The following is a 21,908-nucleotide window of genomic DNA, read 5'->3' on the forward strand; positions in this document are numbered from 1 at the left end:
CTCTTCCTGAGTGCTGGAGAGCTGGTGATAGAAACAATATTGCCTTTTCCAGGAAAGGACTGCCAAACCACGCAGCAACCAGGTTCTGATGAGGTCATCGGCAGGCATTACCCTGGAACCTGGGCAAGCCAAAGTCTTGCCTCGTGAAAAATACCAGTTAATCTGAACCCTGCAGCTCTCATGCTCAGCAGCACCACTGAGGTGGCTGTAGCTGACGATGAAAGAGCAGCCTCAGAGTCCCAGGAATGTGGAGGACCCAGGACAAAGATAAGTGAGGTGGTGGTGGAGGAAGGGCAAAAGCAAGACAGAGTTGTGAGTTGCAGAGGTCATCCCCTTGCCCGGTGTTCAGTTTTCATAATCAGGCTCTTATTGTTTTTGACCAAGGGATTACCCCCCTCTCTACCCTGTCTGACCCAGGAGATGACAAGCTGCCCATAGGTTAACAGCTGCTGGAATGCCACGTTGCAAAAGGTCTAGCTGTTGTGGGATTATTCTCAGTGACTGCAGGCTGAGACCTTAAGTGGTCCTCAGTTGACCATGTAAGGATCTCTTTTCACAGTGAGGTGTAAAGGTTAAACATGTATCTCTGCCCAGAAGTTATGAAATTTGGTTCTGGTGTAGGTAACAAACGGTGGGCTTTGGCTACACACCCAACCTGCTCACATCCCGTAAATGATTTCAAAAAGCTCTTTCAAGGAAAGGGGACCATGATGTGGAGGTGATAGTGTTGGACTAGGGTGGTCAAAGTCAGCAGTTGGATAACGCCAGGTTATAGTCGAACAAGTTTATTTAAAAATTCAAACTTTTATAGCACTGCTCCTTCATCAGGTGAAAGGGGTAGACATTAATGTAGTGGTAATGTCACTGGGACAATAATCTAGACCCTCAAGCCAATGCTGGAGGAAGATGAATTTTCATCATTGCACTTGGTGAAATTTGGATGAAGTGAAATATGGAATTAACAAGCTAGGTGAATAGAGACCATTGGGTTCCTGTTGATTGATGTAAAAACCCATCTGGTTCACTAATATCCTTCAGAGAAGAAAACCTACCATCTACTCGACATGTGACTCGAGACTCTTAGTAATGTGGTTGTCTCTTAACTACCCTCTGGGATATTAGGAATTGGCAAAAAAATGTTACTCTAGCCAAGGACTACAGTCCTATGAATGAATAGAAAAAAAAATCCGAAGTACAGCATGGAATTAGAAAAACCCATTGTTTCAAGACCAGTATTTAGCATGAATCATTTAATGGCACATCAGGCATATTTCTCTAAGACAAAGAAATATTCAAAAGTACTCAGCAGGTCAGGAAGCATCTGGACAGGGAGTTGTTCTCTCCAAGGTATTACTGGATGTGTTGAGTGCTTTCCAGTGTTTCCTGTTCTTTCTTCAGGTTTCCAACACCTGCAGTATATTTCTTTTGTTTCCCTGATTAGCTGAACATTCACTTAAATGTGGAGAATGAACATTCTGGAAAGGCAGGTGATCTTTAGAAAAAAATATCTTGGGATTTGACTATTGCTGGACCAGTATTAATTACCAATCGCTAATTTCCCTTGCAAAGGTAGAGATGAACTTTCACCTTGAATTGTTGCAGTCCATATGCAGTAGGTAGACTCTCAATGTCGTTTGGAGCAAATACCAGGATTTTCACCCAGTGACGTTGAAGGGTCATCGTGTATTTCCAAGTCAGGATGCTGAGTGTCTTGGAGGGGATCTTTCTGGATGTAGAGGTTGTAGTTTTTAGAAAGTACTGTCAAATTAACTCCGCAGAATGATAGTAGTGCATCTTCTAAATAGCATGCACTGTCTGCCTTTTTGAAGGTAGTGGATAGGATGCCAATTGAACAGGCTGCTTTGTCTGTGATCACGTGGAGCAACTGGAGTTGTACTCATCCAGTCAAGTGAGGAGTGTTCCATCACAGTCCTTACTTGTGCCTTGTAGCACAATTGATAGGCATCTGGGACACAAGGATTAAGTTATCACATCAGAATTCCAGACCTGTTCTTTTATCTACAGTATTTATGTGATACAGTTCAACCTCTGCTTATTGGTAACCTTCAGGATGTTTATAGCGACTGATTCAGTAATGGTAATCCCTTTGAATGTCAAGACAAAATGAGTAGATTCTTTGGAGATGGTCATTGCCTGACACATGGATGCTAACTGCTTCTCACAGGCCTTGATGACATCCAGATCTTGGGAACGGGGACAGGAACATAGGGTGGCATCAGTGTCTGAGAAGTTGCAAATGGTGGTGAACATTGTGCAATCTTCAGAGAATGTCTCCACTTCTGACCTCATTGATAAAGCAGTCATGGATGATTGGGCCTGAGGAACTCTGCAGTGCTGTCCTCAAGCTGAGATAATTGACTTCCAACAACCACCTTTCTTTGTGCTAGGTGTGATTCTAACCAGCAGAGAGTTTTCCCCTTGATTGCCCACAATTCCAGTTTTCCTAAATATTGCTTTGATGTCAAGGACATGCACTCTCGTCAGTAAATACTTTGGTTCACTTTGTTGAAATGCAGTTTGTAGAGGTCTTCTTGTGGGACAATAGTAGCGTCCTTACCCCTGGACTGTAAGGCCGGGGTTCAAGTCTCAGGTTGATTAGAAAAATAGAGTAAAATATAGTTATGTAATCTTTTTTAGAAAATTGGCTAAGTTGTCTTTTTGAATATAATTTTAGGAAAATGTGCAATGTTATGATTTTATCATTAATTTATTCAATCGGTGTGTAAGTAATCAAGTAGATGGAAATAAAGCAATTGTAGCCAATCATCATGCACTTTCAATAATGATATTTTAATGTTGAGCATGCAGATAACAAGCCATTTAACTGGTGTAATTGTTGGTTTCTTTGTTTATCCTCATTGGAATGAACAATTACAGTTGATAAATGGGTGAATGGCAGCAGAGATATTCCTGATGCACACAGAGGGCTGAAAGTTGATGTGGGAATTTTAACTTCCTTGCACAGGATGGTTTCATAAACATGGTATATTTTTAACATTAATGGGCAGTTCCATTAGCCTATTTTGCACTGCAAAGTAAAACTACCGCATAAAATACCAATGTCAATGATTCTAATTTTCTGGAATTTTTTTGTATGTGAAGCCTTGTCTTCTGCAAGCTCCGTCATCACTAGGGATAGAGCTTTAAGATCAACTGAGAAGTTCAAAAGATCTGCAACATTTGTAAAGAGAAACCAGTATTAATGTTTTGAATCGAACTGTTAACATGGTTTTCCCGTCACAGATGCTGCCAGACCTGCTGAGTTTCTTGAACAATTTTTGTTTTCATCTGTTTCCCGATCTCCAGCATCCACACACCCCTTTGTTTTGCTTTAGAGCTTTAAGATGTTGTACCAAAGTTCAGACTGACCAAGGCAAGATGGTAATGCTTTAAGAAATCCTAGCCCTTAATTGCCTTTAATTAGTAACGCCTCCAAGCCTAGAAGGATATAAGGCGGAGAAATAGTTCAATTGGGAGGAGGAGTTTGAAGAGGAGTGAGCTGCGAGTGAGACGTGGTATGTGAAAAAAAATCATCACTGCAGTGTTTGGTTCATCACTGTGTAAGTGCTGTGAGTGAATAAAACTGACTTGTTTTAACCGTTCAGCTTTGACTGGCGTATCTATTTGGCCATTGGCTCCGAAACTTGTTTCAGCTTGTTATAGTGGACTAAGAAAAAATTACTCTCAAAAGGCTGACACATCAGCTTTAGAAACCTCCTTATTTGTTGTTCTTGAAGTAATTAAATGGCTTTTTCTTTGCTGTCACTTCATTCTTTTCTGCAGCTAAAGAAGAGATGGGACCTGTTATTTTAACCACAGCATTCATGTTACTGGTACAATACTTTAACTTGTGCATTGCTTTGTTAGAATTCTTGCAGTTCCTAGTTTGTATATGCGTGATGTTGATATAATTAGTTGTACATTTTTATCCATGACGTGTATGAAATCACATTTAGTTTCTGGCTAAACATCTCTTGATTTTGAAATTCTCAGCTTTGTTTTCAAATGTCTCCATGGCCTCGCCCTTCATTATTGCTTTTCTCCTGCAGGCCTACCTACAGTTCTGTGAGATCTTAGCACTCCTTTAGTTTGATTGATTGATTTATTGTCACATGTATTGAGATACAGTGAAAATTATTGTAGAGTGTGCTATGCAGGCAGATTGTACCATACAAAGTGCATCGGGGTAACAGAACAGAGTGCAGAATACAGTGTTACTGCTGCAGAGATAGTGCACAGAGAGAGAGAGAGATAGATCAGAATTAACATTTTTAGAGGTTCATTTCAAAGTCTGATAACAGTGAAGAAGAAGCTATTCATAAATCTATTTGTACATGTGTTCAAACTTTTATATATCCCCCCACTGATGGAAGAGAGTAGAAGAGAGTATAACCAGGGTGGGAGGGGTATTTGATTATGTTGGTTGCTTTCCTCAGGCAGCTGGAAGTGTAGATGGAGTCAGTGGATGAAAAGCTGGTTTATGTGATGGACAATTGTGATGTTCACAACTGTCTGTATTTTCTTGCTGCCTTGGGTAGAGTAGTTGCTGTATCATACTGGGATGTGCCCAGATAGGATGCTTTCTATGGTGCATCTACAAAAATTGGTAAGAGTACTTGTGGATGTGTTACATTTCCTTAGCCTCCTGAGGAAGTAGAGATGTTGTTGTGCTTTCTTGACTGTCTCATCGACATGGGTAGACCAGGAGTTGTGTTGAGTCGGGTTTAGTTGTGGCTTTTTGAGGTCCGATTTTAATTACTTCTAGTTTGGCAACTTTGTCTTGAACTGACAAGGTGCAAAATTTTGTTATTTTTTAAAACCCCTATCCTGTCATCTTTATAAAGTCATGAGCGACATAGAAAGGTGAATGGCCAGGTGAATTTCCCAGGGTAGGGAAGTTCGAAACTAGAGGTCATAGGTTCAAGGTGAGACGGGAAAGATTTAAAAGGGATCTGAGCGGTGTATATATGGAACAAACTGCCAGAGGAAGTGGTAGAGGCAGATATAATTACAATATTTAAAAGAAATTTGGACAGGTGTATGGACAGGAAGGATTTGGGGGGATATTTGGAGGGCCAAATGCAGGCAAGTTGGGCTCATTCAGTTCAGGAAACCTGGTCAGCATGGACATGTTGGACTGAAGGCTCCGTTTCCACGCCATATGACTCTTATCTACCTTTCCAGTGCCTTCCTCTCTTTTCAGACACCGCCCAAACCCTATCCCTTTGACCAATCTTTTGATCTTCTACCCTGATGTCTCCTTGTATGGTTGATGTTAAATTGCATTTGTTAATACTCCTGTGATGGCCCAGTGGATGGTTTAGGTGGTATACTAGTTGAGGTTGTGGTTTCTGTTTAATAGATTGAGGAGGGCATGAACCTAACCCCAAATTAAGTTTGCGTATCCTTCGTAAATGATGAGATATGCCTTGCCCACACCACCTTGTTTCAATGAATATTTGCCCAAGAGTCAAATGAATCTCATTTCTGAAAATGTAACGGATGCACTTGGTTCCATGGTACTATTGACATGAGCAATCTAATATCTGGGAGCAGAATAATTTTTGCTTCATTTTCATCAGTATAACAGTTAGGCTATCAATGAACAAAAACACACAGCTAAAATGAAAAATCTCACCTAAGTAAATTTAGCAGGATTGATTCAAAATCTCCTCTCACCAAGGACTGATTGTGTTCCTCTTATAGTGCATTTGCATTTGAATGCGCTTTGAAATGAATTCTGGCAGTTGAATTGCTCCAGAAGTCTGCATCAGCTGAAGCATCAGCTGAGGCACAGTGGCTAAGACTTTCACTTGAGTCAGGGTATTGTAGTTTTAGGCCTTACTCCATAGACTTGAATCCACAACTCATAATTGGGTACAGCAAGTGATGAAGAAGTCTAACAGAATTATTACTGTGGATGGGATGGAACACAGAAGTAGGTATGATTTGCCACAGTTGTATCGCACATTGATAAGACCATTTCTGGAGTACAGTTGTATGCTTTTGGTTTCCTTATTTAACAAATAATGTAAGTGCACTGAAGGAAGTTTAGAGAAGGTGCATGCATTTGATTCCTATAATTTATATGTCAGGGTGGGAAGGTGATGCTGAATGATTGGACTGGCAGGGCCTGTTCTGTTGGAGTTTTGAAGATAGAAAGGTGACCCTGTTGAGATGTACAAGATGTTGAAGGGATCTTTCAGTGTGGATGCTGTTTCCCATTGTGGGAGAGAAGAGAACTAGAGGCAAAGATTAAAAACAAAGCGGTTGCCTAATTAACATGACAATGAGGAGCCCAATTTATTTCTCTGGGGATCATAATTTTTTGGAAATTCTCTTCTCAGAAGAGTAGATGAGGCTGGTCACTTTAATGTAAAGGTAGATGGATTCTTGACTTACAAGGAAGTCAGTGGTTATCAGCAGTAGGTAGGAATGTGGACCTGAGGCCACACATTAGGTCAGCCAGGATCTTGTTGAGTGTTGAAGCAGGCTCAAAGGGTTGAAAGGTCTATTCTTGCTCTGAGTCCTCTTTACCTAAGTGTGTATTTTGGGGTAACACTTTAGTGCACCCTTGAGAAAATGCTGCATTTTCCCCAGATGCTATATTTTGGGTGAGATACTAAACTGTGTTCACATTCGGCCTTTCGGTTTACAATAAAAGATCAGATGGCACCATTTTGAAGAAATATGCAGATGTTTTCCTGGTGTCCTGAGCAATAATTATATGTTGACTAATATTTGTAAAAAAAAATCAAATAAATCTGCTCCTTTTCCCGTTGCCATTTGTAGCACTTTGATGCGTAGGAATTGGCTGCTGCATATCCTGCACGTACTTAATTGCTTCAAAAACAGTACATGCTTAAATCAAGAAGGGCGTGGTTAAATAAATACATGTTTTTACATTCTGTCTATTTAATTTTAGAACAAAGTATTGCATGAGTTTAATATTATCTTCTATTTTATAAGATATATTTTAAAGTGCAAAATCTAGGTCTATGATCAGCTTTAAAGAAAGATTCAAATCATTTAGCTTAAGGCTGTTTGGGTGTGGTATATCTAGACCAACAGTGTTGGAAGATGGTGTCTTGGTGAGTCTGGAGGGATGTTATTGCTATTAAGCAATTCCAGAAATTAGAGTAAATTCCCAGTTTTAGAAATGGATGCGAGTAGCTCATCACAGCAATCAAGAGAAGGAAACACCGTAGGAAAATCATTTTTCTTAGATGGTCGTTCTGAGTTGAGGATCTCTTGCTGTCATTCCGGTTTGATGAGTTCTGAAATGATCTGCAGACTGTGACACATGGGGGACAGATGGTGTTTGAAGTGTTGAGTAGGAGGCTTGTGTGTTCACTTCTGCACATTTCCAGTTAAGTTTCTCAATGTGTTCAGTGCCTTCCTGAACGAACCTTCTGTATTTTGGTTGGTCACAAGTCAGGTCTCCTTGTGTGGCACTGAGGATGTTTGACGACTTCAAGAGATTTTCAGGACATGCCTGAAGTACTCAGGAGTGTGTTAGTTAAAAGGAGAGGTTGAACAAACTTGGATTGCTTTCAGTAGGCATTTGAAGCCTATGGACAACCTGCTGAAAGAATATAAAAAATAGAGAGGCATGGATAAGGTGGATATTTGGAGTCTTTTTCCCAGGGTGGGACTGTCAAATACTGGAGGGCACAGGTTTAAGGTGAGGAGATAAATTTTAATGGAAACGTATGAGGCAGTATTTTACACAGAGGGTGGTAGGTGCCTGGAACATGCTGCCAGGCAGATGGTAGAAGTAGAAATGATAGCAATGTTTAAGAGGCTTTTAGATAAAAACATGGACAAGCAGGGAATAGAGGGATACAGACCTTGTGCAGGCAGATGGGATTAGCTGGTCGGCCTGGTCGACACAGACATGGTAGACCAGAGGGCCTGTTCCCATGATGTACTGTTTTATGTCCAATTTTGATGCCAACTGTCCTCTTGGGAGTCTTTTTCCATAACTTTTTCACTCAGAAGTTGGTTATTTTGGGAGTCTGATACAGGAACATATCATAGATGATAATCACAGCCTGCCCATGAACTGTGCCTATAACGTTGATGTTGACTTAAACAAGCCCCTGCAAGCTTTATGGAAAATTGATTCTGAATCAAAGGTGGAGATATTGAGAAGGGCAAACAAAGTGTTGATCAAAATTAGAGATTTTAGGTTGAAGGACATAGATGTTAATTCAAAGTAGCCTAGCCTCCAGCAGCCTAATAGGAAGAAGGTTGAATTTAAGGCTGAGTGTATTTGGGAGCAGGGGATGATGTGGCAGTGGACCTATTTGATGGCTGACCTTAAGACCTGGGAGCAGAAGTAGGGCATTCGGTCTATCAAGTCTGCTCTGCCATTCAATAAAATCATGTCTGATTTGATAATCCTCAACTTCACTTTCCTGCTTGTTCCTTATGGCCCTTGATTCTCTTAATGATTAAAAATCTGTCCACCTCAGCCCAGATTCCATAGGCCTTTGAGGAAAAGAATTCCATAGGTTCACTACCCTTTGAGAGATGAAATTCCCTCTCATCTCTGTTTTAAATATATGATCCCTTATTCTGAGATTATGACCTGTGGTCCTAGATACTCCTTTCTGCATCTATCCTGGTAATCCACGTAGAATCTTGTATGTTTCAATAAGGTTGCCACTCATTCTTCTATATTTCATTGATTACAGGCCCATCTACTCTACCCTTCATAAGGTAGTCCTTCCATACCTGTTAAAAGGTAAGGAAGAGTAAAGTCCACATAATTTCAGTGGACCGTAAGACTGTTCTCTCATTAGAGATGACTGGTGGCTGTTTAACTTGGGTCACCACACTTCAGGCAAAGTGACAGTTTGTGGAGGAGAGCCCTTCATTGGTTGTAACTTCAGCTGGTGCAGGAATTGAACCCACGCTGTTGGCATCACTTAACATTGCACACCAGCAGTCCAGCCGACCGAGTAAACAATACCTGTTATCACCCTAGTGAACCATCTTTGGAGCTCCTCCACTATATCTTTCCTTGGGTAAGGGACCCAAGACTGTTCACAGTATTGCAACTGTGATCTGACTGTAGTTTTAGAAAATCTCACTGTTTTTATATTCAGTCCCTTTGAAATAAATGCCAACATTCCATTTCCCATACCTATTGCCTGCTGACTTTGGATGCTAGCATTCTGTGCTTTGTGGACAAAGACTCCAAAATTCCTCTGATTTGTAGCTTTCCGCTGTCTTCCTCAATTTGAATAATATTCAGCTCTTCTGGTCTCCCAAAGTGCATACCCACACATTTCCCCACGTTATATTACACCTGCCAAGTTTTTTGCCCACTCACTTAACCTGTCTGTATCTCTCTACACATTCTGTGTTTATCTTCAGCACTTGCCTTCCCACCTATTTTTGTGTTACCTGCAAACTTCACTCGAGTACATTGACTTCTTTCATTCAAGTTATGATATATATTGTCAATAAATGTGGCCCCAACTCTGATCTCTGTGGCACAACATTTCTTCCCAATTGCCATCCTGGAAATGCCCACCCCAATCTCTGTCTTCTATGGTGGTATACTCATTTGAACATCATAAAAGGTAACCTAGATCAGGAGTACATAGAATCTTTATTAATGAATCGGGTAAAGGTATTGAATGATTTGAGATGGATACAGCGATGATATGGAGGTTGGTCTGCTTGATAATGGAGAAAGATACAGTGATAGGCAGTAGCAAGAGCAAGAAAAGATGGAAGCAGAAAGATGAGAATTCCAAGTTTCAGATTTTTGCGATCAGGAGCCAACAGAGGCCAGAAACAATGGGCAAATAAGACATTGCAAAAAAAAAGGCTCCTGACAGCAGAATGTTGTAGCTGTATAGAACATTAGTAAGTCCTAATTTGGAATATTGCCACATGACCAGAGGATGTGGAGGCCTTGGGGAAGTACAGAAATAGTTTACTGGGATGTTGCCTGGTTTGGAGGGCCTTAGCTATACGGGGAGATTGGACACACTTGGTTTATTTTCACTTGAATGTTGAAGGATGAGGATCAACCTGACAGCTGTTTACAAAATTGAAAGGCATGGATAGTCAGAGCCTTTTTCCTAGGGTAGAAATGTAAATTACTGGCAGTCATAGGTTTCAGAAAAAAGGGGGAAAGTTTAAAGATGTGAGAGCCAAGTTTTTTTTACAGAGGGTGGTAAGTTCTCAGAATGTGCTGATTATGGAGGTGGATACGGTGGCATTGTTTAAGAAGCATCTTGACAGATATGTGATAACAAGATGTGGAGCTGGATGAACACAGCAGGCCAGGCAGCATCAGAGGAGCAGGAAAGCTGGCGTTTTGGGACTGGACCCTTCTCAGACTCCAGCATTGGCAGTTCCTACTATCTTTGATAGATGTATGAATAGGCAGAGGTTGGTGGGATATGGACAGAATAGAGGCAAAAGGATTTTGGTTTAGAAAGACATCATGTATTGGCTGAAGGGCCTTTTCCTGTACTGAATTGTCCTTTGTTCTAATTCTGGTTGAACTAACATCACTGGAGGATGGAGGTCCTGAGATTGTCAGGCAAGATTTCTGAGTCATTGAGTGTAAAAGTGTTGTTTGCCTGAATGGGGTTTCTGTGGTGGACAAGCTAAGACTGGAATAGAAGTAGATTGTCTTTTAATGTTGGATTTAGATGGTGTCAATGATGTGGAGGATATGGGACCAGGAGCTGAGGTCAGGAGCACCGAGTTTCTGTATGGGCTAACAATGTCCATCAGGTGCTCAGGGTACGGAGCCAATTAGAGTATCTTAAAGTTATAGATTGGGCTAGGGTTAGGCTTAGTGTTAGAAGTGATATCATCTATGCCGAAACAGTAACAAAATAAAATGAAAATCAGTTCAGTTGTCTCTGGAACAGTATTGGTTTGTCACTTGCACCAGGAGCTGCTGCAATTTCTGAAAATATCTGAAAATAAATATTAACATTAATGTCGCATTATTGGCTTGAGTCTAGATGTATCAAATGAAACGGAGTGGAAGTATTAATGTTAAATGTTTACTTTTATTGCTATCTAAAAGTATTTTACTTGAAAGAAAGCCAATCAATTGAAGCAGAAATCTGTAGAATATTGCATACTTTAGTTAATATTGATTTTTATTTTCTATGTCGCCGGCTTTTTAGCTATCAGAAAATGTCCATTCTCTTAATTTGGTAGTGTGTCCACCTGAAAGTTGTTGTAAATGTTGGCTCAACCCCACTGATAGAGTTTTTAGAATGCAGTTGCTTCATGTGAGTCTTAAAGGGCGTCTTGACAAATGTATGAATAGGATGGAAATAGAGGGAAATGGTACCCAGAAGGGTAAGGGGTTTTAGTTGTGACGGACAGCATGTCGGTGCAGGCTTGGAGGCCTCAAGGGTCTGCTCCTGTATTCTGATTTTCTTTGTTCTTTGTTCTTGTTCTATGTATATCCAATGGCTGTTTCTGAAGGACAGAAAAATACGTTAAAAATAGTAATGGATAAGCTTTTGAACAGAGTGCAGAATCCCAGTTTTGGCTCCATTTTCGCTGAGTTGAGAGACATATAATCAGTTGCCATGAGAAGCAGGTGGGTTGGCTTTTTGGTCAACTAACCACAGTCCATTCCATGATGTCCTCCTGTCTGGGATTTATTATCACAGTGGATGATCAGAAGAGGATGGAAGTGCTGCTGGTGTTTTGATAAGTTTGTACAATGCATTTCTAGACTGTGCATACTGCAGCCACTGTAAACATACCTTTGAGTCAACCTGCCTGGACATGTTGACAACTTCAGAGAAAGTGGACCTTGAACTCTGGTAACAATGCAGCCATTCAGTGTTTGTGGTAGAAGGAATGGATATCGATTAAGTGCTTGTGACGCCGACCAAGCAGATATCTTTTGACCTTGATAGCATCAAATTCTTCAATACTGTTACCTCTACCTTAATGGTGAGTGTTTGGTCACAAACTGGATTCAGCTTTGTAAAAAGGAAGTGAGGCTTTGTGAGGTCTAGAAGGTATGCTATTTGTCACAGACTTAATGAACTCCTGCTCTGTCTGGTGATTGAATCAGATGCTTCAGTTCGACTTGGATTTTGAGACTTCTTTTATTGCTGAAATAAACTTTATTCATGAAAAATCATTATGTACATGCATGGGTGGCATGGTGGCTCAGTGGTTAGCACAGCAGCCTCACAGCACCAGGGACCCGGGTTCGATTCCAGCCTCGGGCAACTCTGTCTGGAATTTGCACATTCTCCCCGTATCTGCGTGGGTTTCCTCCGGGTGCTCCAGTTTCCTCCCACAGTCCAAAGATGTGCGGGCTAGGTGGATCGGCCATGCTAAATTGCCCGTAATGTTCAGGGGTGTGTGGGTTATAGGTGGACAGGTCTGGGTAGGATACTTCAAGGGGCGGTGTGGACTTGTTGGGCCAATGGGCCTGTTTCCACACTGTAGGGAATCTAATCTAATCTAAAAGTTACTGTACGTGAAAAATAAACAAACATTGGAATTTGGCATTCCCTGCAGCTCCCAAAAAAACCCAAGCATTTCTTTCTTATGCTGGACAATATTTACATACATTTGAGGCACCAAGAGGTACTGATAACTGAACAGACCCCCATCTTACTTTGTCAGAAAGACATTCAATGGTAGTCTTTTCCCACTGCCCTTAGCTTTAGTGCATCCCTCAGCAAATAGTCCTTGGAATCTGTCAGTCTGCAACACTCGTTCGAGGTCAACTCTTCACACCGAAAGACCAACAAGGTTCATGGAGACCAAAAAGTGTCTTACGTCGACTTCATTGTCTTCCAGGTACAGTTGCTGTTTGTCATGATGTGCGTTCCAGAGTTGCATGGGACAAAACTTGACAAAAAACACTGCATCGCTCTCCTGTCCTTCTTCGCAAAGGCACATTCCAGAATGATAACCAAGTGTGAAGCTGGATGAACACAGCAGGCCAAGCAGCATCTCAGGAGCACAAAAGCTGACATTTCGGCCCTAGATCTTCATCAGAGAGGGGGATGAGGAGACGGTTCTGGAATAAATAGGGAGAGAGGGGGAGGGGGACCGAAGATGGAGAGAAAAGGAGATAGGTGGAGAGGAGAGTATAGGTGGGGAGGTAGGGAGGGGATAGGTCAGCCCAGGGAAGATGGATAGGTCAAGGAGGTGGGATGAGGTTGGTAGGTAGGAAATGGAGGTGTGGCTTGAGGTGAGAGGGAGGGATAGGTGAGAGGAAGAACAGGTTAGGGAGGCCGGGACAAGCTGGGCTGGTTTTGGGATGCAGCGGGCGGAGGGGACGAGCTGGGCTGGTTTTGGGATGCAGTGGGGGAAGGGGAGATTTTGAAGCTTGTGAAGTCCACATTGATACCATTGGGCTGCAGGGTTCCCAAGCGGAATATGAGTTGCTGTTCCTGCAACCGTCGGGTGGCATCATTGTGGCACGGCAGGAGACCCATGTCGTCTGAGGAATGGGAGGGGGAGTTAAAATGGTTTGCGACTGGGAGGTGCAGTTGTTTATTGCGAACCGAGCGTAGGTGTTCTGCAAAGCGGTTTCCCAGTCACGAACCATTTTAACTCCTCCCAAGTTTTTGTGCACACCCCAGTCTCTCCAAACCAAATTCCCAGCACTTTGTGATAATCTGTCGCAAACGATGAAGGGGTTAAAGGATCAGTAGGCCCGGTTCCCAAAGAGCAAGGCCTGGCTCTTGCCTCGATTTACCGTGGCTCCCAAGGCCAGTTTGAACTGATTGCAGATGCTCATGAGTCTGTACAATGATAGCGGATCAGAGTAGAAAACGGCAACATCTCCCATGTACAGGGAGGCTTTGACCTGTAAGCCTCTGCTGTCTGGAATAGTCACCCTTCTTGGGCTTGCATTCTTCCTAACGAACTCGACAAAAGGTTCTATACAACACAGAAACAAGCAGAGCGTGGGCAGCCTTGTCTGACTTCACATCTGATCATCTGATTTCCTTGCACCAATTGTTCTTGTGTCCTGAACTGTGCAAGGTTTTAACTGCTCGCAGAACACCCTTTCCACTTGTGGTGATTGCGCCCAGCCTATTGATTAGCTCTACATCTGCCACTAGCAATTAAATCTGTGTTTGCATTGCCACAATGCCATGGATACCCTAAACTCTTCGGAGCTTTCATAAGTTTTTTAACTGTGGAGACCATTTATCACCTGCTTTAACAGATTAACAATCATTGTATGCTCTTATGTTTTGCAGCCGGACAGCAATTGGTTACGTCTGATTGTTGAGAACAGCAGGTTATTCAATCGTGAGGCTGTTTGAACTTGTTGCTTACCCAGGCAGTAGAGGCAGAGATGTTAAATAAAACTGAAAGAAGTGCAGATGCTCTAAGTCAGAGACTAAAATAGAAATTGCTGGAAAAGCTCAGCAGGTCTGGTAGCATCTTTGGAGAGAAATCAAAGTTAGCAATTCGGGTCAAGTGACCCTTCTTCAGAAGGCTCTGAGGAAGGGCCACTCGACCCAAAAAGTTAACTCTGATTTCTCTCGACAGATGTTGCCAGACTGCTGAGCTTTCCCAGCAATTTCTATTTTTGAAGCAGAGACATTGACTAATTTTTTAAAATAAATTGGATGGATATTAGAGGCAAATGAATTTTTTAGGTCTATGAAATGGAAGAGAGAAGTAGAATGGATTAGTTTGTTCTCTGGAGCATTGACCACTGGGTTGATGTACCCAATGGCCTCTTTCTGTGCCTAAATGTCTGTATCACTCTGACAGGATGGATGGCAAGAGGGTGGGTGGAATTTTGTGCCTATCTTTGTGAAAGGTTTGGGGGTGGAGGTGTCAGCATTTATTCCTGTGGGGAGGGGCTCTGCCTCTACCCTGACTAAGTCCATTAAGCTGGAAGGTATGTGGATGGCCATCCTGCAGTATCTCCAACTGAGGACTGTAAATGCATGGTTGATGTCTTATTGAGGACTTGGTCATACCCACTTCCACCATAAGGAATTCCATATTCAGGATCACACTATCTAATTGAGGGACTCGCCATCAGGGAGAGTCATCCTTTGTCAGTGCGGATGAGAGCCCTCCATTAGGTGATCAGAAAACAGAGAGGGATCGGAATGGATTTCTCAAATTGAGTTGGTGTGCGCTGAGATCGGTGGGCTCTGAAGGTGTATTGCTTGGAGAGGGATGTTGCTTCCAATGGCTGGACCTTCCTCTCTCATTCCACTTGTGATGAAAGATCAATAATTTATACATACCAGTTTTGGAATTTGGATTTTAGAATAGAAGTAGGTGGGTGTTAGTTATTTCTGTGAAGAGTTTTATTTTTCAAAAAACTTAGGTCAGAGTGTTCTTCTGGAATTGTATTCTGCCAGAGAGCATGTGATTCTGGAGCCCTGTGGTGTTAATGCAATTATGTTTGTACTGTTGGGTTTTTCCACTGATACAGTAAATATGTATGTCATTTACTTTGTTTTCAATATAAAACAGTCCAGTTTTGGACAAGATAACAAAATGTGGAGCTGGATGAACACAGCAGGCCAAGCAGCATCTCAGGAGCACAAAAGCTAACGTTTTGGGCCTAGACCCTTCAACAGAGAGGGGGATGGGGAGAGGGAACTGGAATAAATAGGGAGAGAGGGGGAGGCGGACCGAAGATGGAGAGAAAACAAGATAGGTAGAGAGGAGAGTATAGGTGAGGAGGTAGGGAGGGGATAGGTCAGTCCAGGGAAGATGGACAGCCCACCGACTCCTACAGCTACCTAGAATACACCTCCTCCCACCCACCCTCCTGCAAAAATTCCATCCCCGATTTCCAATTCCTCCGGCTCCGCCGCATCTGCTCCCACGATGAGGCATTCCACTCCCGCACATCCCAGATGTCCAAGTTCTTCAAGGACCGCAACATTCCCCCCACAGTGGTCGAGAACACCCTTGACCGCGTCTCCCGCATTTCCCGCAACACATTCCTCACACCCCGCCCCCGCCACAACCGCCTAAAGAGGATCCCCCTCTTTCTCACACACCACCCCACCAACCTCCGGACACAACGCATCATCCTCCGACACTTCCGCCATCTACAATCCAACCCCACCACCCAAGACATTTTTCCATCCCTACCCCTGTCTGCTTTCCGGAGAGACCACTCTCTCCGTGACTCCCTTGTTCGCTCCACACTGTCCTCCAACCCCACCACATCCGGCACCTTCCCCTGCAACCGCAGGAAATGCTACACTTGCCCTCACACCTCCTCCCTCACCCCTATCCCAGGCCCCAAGATGACTTTCCACATTAAGCAGAGGTTCACCTGCACATCTGCCAATGTGGTTTACTGCATCCACTGTACCCGGTGTGGCTACCTCTACATTGGGGAAACCAAGCGGAGGCTTGGGGACCGCTTTGCAGAACACCTCCGCTTGGTTCGCAATAAACAACTGCACCTCCCAGTCGCAAACCATTTCCACTCCCGCTCCCATTCTTTAGATGACATGTCCATCATGGGCCTCCTGCAGTGCCACAATGATGCCACTCGAAGGTTGCAGGAACAGCAACTCATATTCCGCTTGGGAAGCCTGCAGCCCAATGGTATCAATGTGGACTTCACCAGCTTCAAAGTCTCCCCTTCCCCCACCGCATCCCAAAACCAGCCCAGTTCGTCCCCTCCCCCCCACTGCGCCACACGACCAGCCCAGCTCTTCCCCTCCACCCACTGCATCCCAAAACCAGTCCAACCTGTCTCTGCCTCCCTAACCTGTTCTCTCTCTCATCCATCCCTTCCTCCCACCCCAAGCCGCACCTCCATCTCCTACCTACTAACCTCATCCCACCTCCTTGACCTGTCCGTCTTCCCTGGACTGACTTATCCCCTCCCTACCTCCCCACCTATACTCTCCTCTCCACCTATCTTCTTTTCTCTCCATCTTCGGTCCGCCTCCCCCTCTCTCCCTAATTATTCCAGAACCCTCACCCCGTCCCCCTCTCTGATGAAGGGTCTCGGCCTGAAACATCAGCTTTTGTGCTCCTGAGATGCTTCTGGGCCTGCTGTGTTCATCCAGCCTCATATTTCATTATCTTGGATTCTCCAGCATCTGCAGTTCCCATTATCACTAATTGAAATGTGAACTGTCTAATCTCAGCAGCTGGCAATATAATCGATGGAGGACCACCTCGATGGAGGAGTGTTTGTTTTTCGCCTAGAATCTAGAGATAAAAAATTCTGTTTCAAAAGAGAGAAAGGACGATTAGATTGTTCCATCAGCATTTTCAATCTTGTTCTAAATTCTGAAAGCAGTGAAAGATCATTGCTTAAAACACACAACAACATTGCTGTATAATACCTTGGTTCAGATTTCATGTCTGCAGGTTGATAAAGAAGGAAAGTAGGCCTTTTAAATAGTGATTGATCTTTGCATTCTGGATGGAACAGTATAGTTACAGTACAAGAGTGGATTTTGGCCAGGATCTTGTGACAAGCAAGAGTTTGTGTTTTTCAGTACGTTTTTTTGGAAAATGAGGCAGACGTAATTGGAACAAAAGTCTGGGGCGCGTGACTGTTCTCTGTTATCAAAGTGATGTTACCAACTGTGGCTGAACATGTTCAGGGAGATCTTATCACATGGACTCTGACCTTGAACTGCCCCTCCCTCATATTAGAATCATAGAGGTGTACAGCATGGAAACAGACCCTTCGGTCCAACTCATCCATGCTGACCAAATATCCTAAATTAATCTAGTCCCATTTGCCAACATTTAACCCATATCCCTCTAGACCCTTCCTATTCATGTACCCATGCAGATACCTTATGTATGTTGTTATTGTACCAGCCTTCACGCTTCCTCTGGCAGTTCATTCCATACACACACCATCCCTGCGTGAAAAAAAGTTCCCCCTTAGGTCCCTTTTAAATCTTTCCCCCCTCACCTTAAACCTGGGCTCTTTAATTTTGGACTCCCCTATCCTGGGGAAAAAATCTTGACTATTCACCCTATCCATGCCCCTCATGATTTTATAAACCTCTACAAGGTCACCCCCCAGCTTCTGATGCTCCACAAAAAATAGTCCCAGCCTTTTTGGCCTCTCCCTATAGCTCAAACTCTCCAAACCTGACTATACACAATATACTGACCAATAAAAGGCAAGTGTACCAAATGCTGCCTTCACTACACAGTATACCTGAGACTCCATTTTCAATGAACTGTGAACTTGCACCCCAAGGTCCTGTTATTTGGCAACAGTCCCCAGGACCTTACCATTAAGCGGAAAAGTCCTCTTGCCACTGGTCACCCAAATGTGTCAATCATTGCAGAACCTTGCATTCCTGTGACTTTTTCAAATGTCCCAGTTTTGACATTTTGAAAATTTGTCATCCTACAACCTAACTTCACTACCTATTGCTATAAACAGCTATAAAGCATAGAACATAGAACTATACAGCACAAGAACAGGCCCTTCGGCCCATGATCTTGTGCCAAATATGGTGCCAAATACAATGAATCCCTTCTGCCTGCCCTTGGTCCGTATACGTCCAATTCTTGTATATTCATTTGCTTATCTAAAAGTCTCCGAAATGCCCTTATCGTATCTGTCTCCATTAACATCCCTGGCAGTGCATTCCAGACTCCTACGACTCCGTGTAAAAAAAATCTCATATCTCCTTAGAACTTTTCCCCCGCTCACCTTGAATGCATGCTCCTAGTTGCAGACATTTCAGCTCTGTGAAAAAGATTCTGACTGTCAGCCCTATCCATGCATCCCATAATTTTGTCGATTTCTATCATGTCTCTTCTCAACCTCAGCTATTGCTGTAAAAACAACCTGAGTTTTTCTAGCCTCTCCTTTATATCTCATAATCTCTAATCCAGGCAGCATCCTGGTAAACCTCTTCTGTCCCCTCACCAAAGCCTCCACATCTTTCCTGTAATGTGGCGACCAGAATTAACACAGTACTCTTAAGTGCAGCCTAACCAAAGTCTTATAAAGCTGCAGAATAGAAATGGTTTTCAACCAGAAGGTTCTTGTTCGTATTGACAGGATGAAGTTACCTACTCAACTGTAGATGCATGAGGAAAAAATCTGATGCAGTGCTGAATATGAGCAGTTCAGCAACTAAGCCTTTTAAAGCTTCCTTTTCCCAGGTTATATCCTCAACCCAACTTTCCCTGGGAGCTTACAGTTGTGTACCCGGGCACCTTTTTAATTTGGTCAGTGGTGTTTTGCAGAAGGTGTCATAGGTTAGATTACCTTGGAGACCTCAAAACACTGCTGAAAGCATCATAGATCTTAGGGAGGCATCCAACAGGACTCACATCTCCATTTCCTGCAGACCTTCAAGGATGCTTTGTGTGGACTACTGCCTGATTGGTCAAAAATTTTTTCTAGCATGAAGTTTAACATGTGGGACAGATGGTATGTCATAGTCCAAGTACTTTTGAGTATTCAACAACAGGGTGACTAGATCTGTCCTTTTGAAATACCAGGGCCAGGTAAAATCTCACAATGTAGAGTAACACTTTGTATGTACACACCAAAGGTTAAAACACCTCTTAATGCAGTTGTCCACAAAGGTGGCCATCAGAATGAGGCTGTGGATTTTGTCTATGCATCTCTGGAACTGTGGTTCACTTATGGACTCCAGATAAAGTAGATGATGGCACAGATAACTGCCACACTACAGGAGTGCGCATGGATCAGACTAATTTTGAATAGACTAAAAATGAGAACAGTTTGTGCTATTGACCAGATTCTTGTGGGAGGAATGTAATTGCCCAGATTCGGTTTCATTGTGGCTGCATGCTTGGTCTAGTGTCTGGTATCCCTGAACCATATCTCCTTCAGGTAGTCTGACTGAAGGATTCCAAAATTAGATGGCATAGAATTGAGGTGAGAGGGGAAAGATTTAAAAAGGACCTGAGGGGTAACTTCATGCAGAGGGTGGTGCGTGTATGGAGTGAAATGCCAGAGGAAGTGGTGGAGGCTGGTATAATTACAACATGTAAAAAACATCTGGATGGGTATGTGAACAGGAAGGGTTTGGCAGGATATGGGCCAAATGCTGGCAAACGGGACGAGGCTAGATTGGGATGTCTGATTGAGTCATATGAGTTGGGCCGAAGAATCTGTTTTCATGTTGTATGCCAGTATGTTTCTGTTCAGCCAGAGGTGACAGCCTTTATTTAACCTTGAAACATTAAATTGGGAATGTTCTTTATGCTTTTTCAATCTGGAGGAATTGCTTTATTTATATTTGCATTATCTGCACAAAGAGCGTTGCAAAAGAAGAGTTTTGGCTACTAGTCTATTCAAACAGAATATAAGAAAAATAAACAAGAAACCAAATTTCAATAGTGATGCCTCCATGAAGGCTGTTTGGATTTCTGAGTTTTTGTATATCAAGTTATATCCACTTGAGTGTTAACACAAGAATTAGCTCTGAGTTTCTGTGGTATGTTGAACATGCTCAACTGCTCCAGTGTTATAAGCCTGTCCCACTAATTGCCATTTTTAGCTTCTCTCAGTTTTACAATCAACCTCTTCTTAAATCCTTCGTTCTGACGTTGGCCAGTTACATGTTTTACAGGGGCTCCCTTGTGTGTTCCTTCACAGTCTCAATCCAATATATTAACCTGTCAATCCCCTGCTCTAGTTAAAAAGTGAGTATGATATTATAATGTTACTGGACTGGTTTTGTTTATATTCATTTGTGGGATGTGGGCATTGCTGGCTGGCCAGCATTTATCGTTCGTCTCAAGGACAACCAGGGACAGGTAATAAATGCTGGCCAGCCAGCAACGTCCACATCCCATAAGTGAATTTATAAAAAGCCCTAGCCTCATAAATCAGAATTGAGTTCAAATCCCATGCCGGCTGGGGAATTTAAATGCCGTTAACAAACTAAGTCAGCAATTAAAGCACTAGAAAAATTATGGTAAACATCAAATTGTCAGATTGCTGTAAAAGTCCATCTGGTTCACAGATGTCTTTTTGTGGAGTTGATTTTTGTACCATCTGATCCACATGCAACTGTAGATTCTTGATAATGTTACCTTCTTGTTAAATGTGCTCTGAGATTGGCAAACAAACCAGTTAGGAAGAGACATTGCCAACAGTGTCCGCATTCCATTAAAGAGGAGAAAGATTTAAAAAAGACATGGGGCGATTTGTTTTACACAGAAAGTGGTTCATATATAGAATGAACTTCTGGAGGAAGTGGTGGATGTTGGTACTGTTACGTTCTTTAAAAGACATTTGGATAAGTACATGAATAAGAAATGTTTGGAGCGATATGGGCCAAGCGCAAGCAAATGTGACTAGTTTAGTTTGGGATTATGGGCGGCATGGACTAGTTAGACTGAAGGGTCTGTTTCTGTGCTATGTAACTCTATTACTCCATTAACAAAGGCAATATCAAAACGATTATCTCAAACATTTGTTCATTTTTGAAAATTGTGTCCTGTGTGACACTGCAGATATGGCTGCCCAAACTAAGGCACCATATCTGTGCTGAGAAAACTTACCTGCTGTCATTATAACCCAGTGGCAAAAAAAGAAACTGCTGGAAAAGTTCAGCAGGTCTGTCAGAGTCTGCGTAGAGAAATCAGAGTTAATGTTTTGGGTCAAGTAACCATTCCTCAGAATTGGTAAGGGTCACTCAACCTGAAATGTTAACTCTGATTTCTGTCGACAGATGCTGTCAGACCTGCTGAGCTTTTCCAGCAGTTTCAGTTTTTGTTTCTGATTTACAGCATCCATAGTTCTTTCAATTTTTATTATAACCCAGTATTCTTATGCCTGGGGAAAACTTCATCCTGCTTTTTTTAAACTTTCATTTGTCTTCCAAGCTTAACCCTATCATTGTTGTTAGATGTGGTTAGTAAATAAAATGAGCAAATACTTGGTG

At 42.6% G+C, this 21,908-nt stretch overlaps 1 protein-coding gene across 4 annotated transcripts in view; it reads left to right on the forward strand.

Annotated features, from left to right (window-relative positions):
- The window catches only part of dgkh (diacylglycerol kinase, eta), a 529,882-nt gene that overhangs the window by 248,189 nt on the left and 259,785 nt on the right, over window positions 1–21,908 (forward strand). Inside the window, exon 1 of one of the 4 annotated variants that reach the window (XM_059650501.1) lies at window positions 3,510–3,581. The exons of the other annotated variants lie outside the window; for them this stretch is intronic. The gene's annotated coding sequence lies outside the window, so the exon portion shown is untranslated. Of the gene's footprint in view, window positions 1–3,509; window positions 3,582–21,908 lie in introns of those variants that run through there. 4 annotated transcript variants of the gene reach the window in all.

The sequence above is a fragment of the Stegostoma tigrinum genome, chromosome 12 (assembly GCF_030684315.1).
Source record: "Stegostoma tigrinum isolate sSteTig4 chromosome 12, sSteTig4.hap1, whole genome shotgun sequence".
NCBI classification, from domain to species: domain Eukaryota; kingdom Metazoa; phylum Chordata; class Chondrichthyes; order Orectolobiformes; family Stegostomatidae; genus Stegostoma; species Stegostoma tigrinum.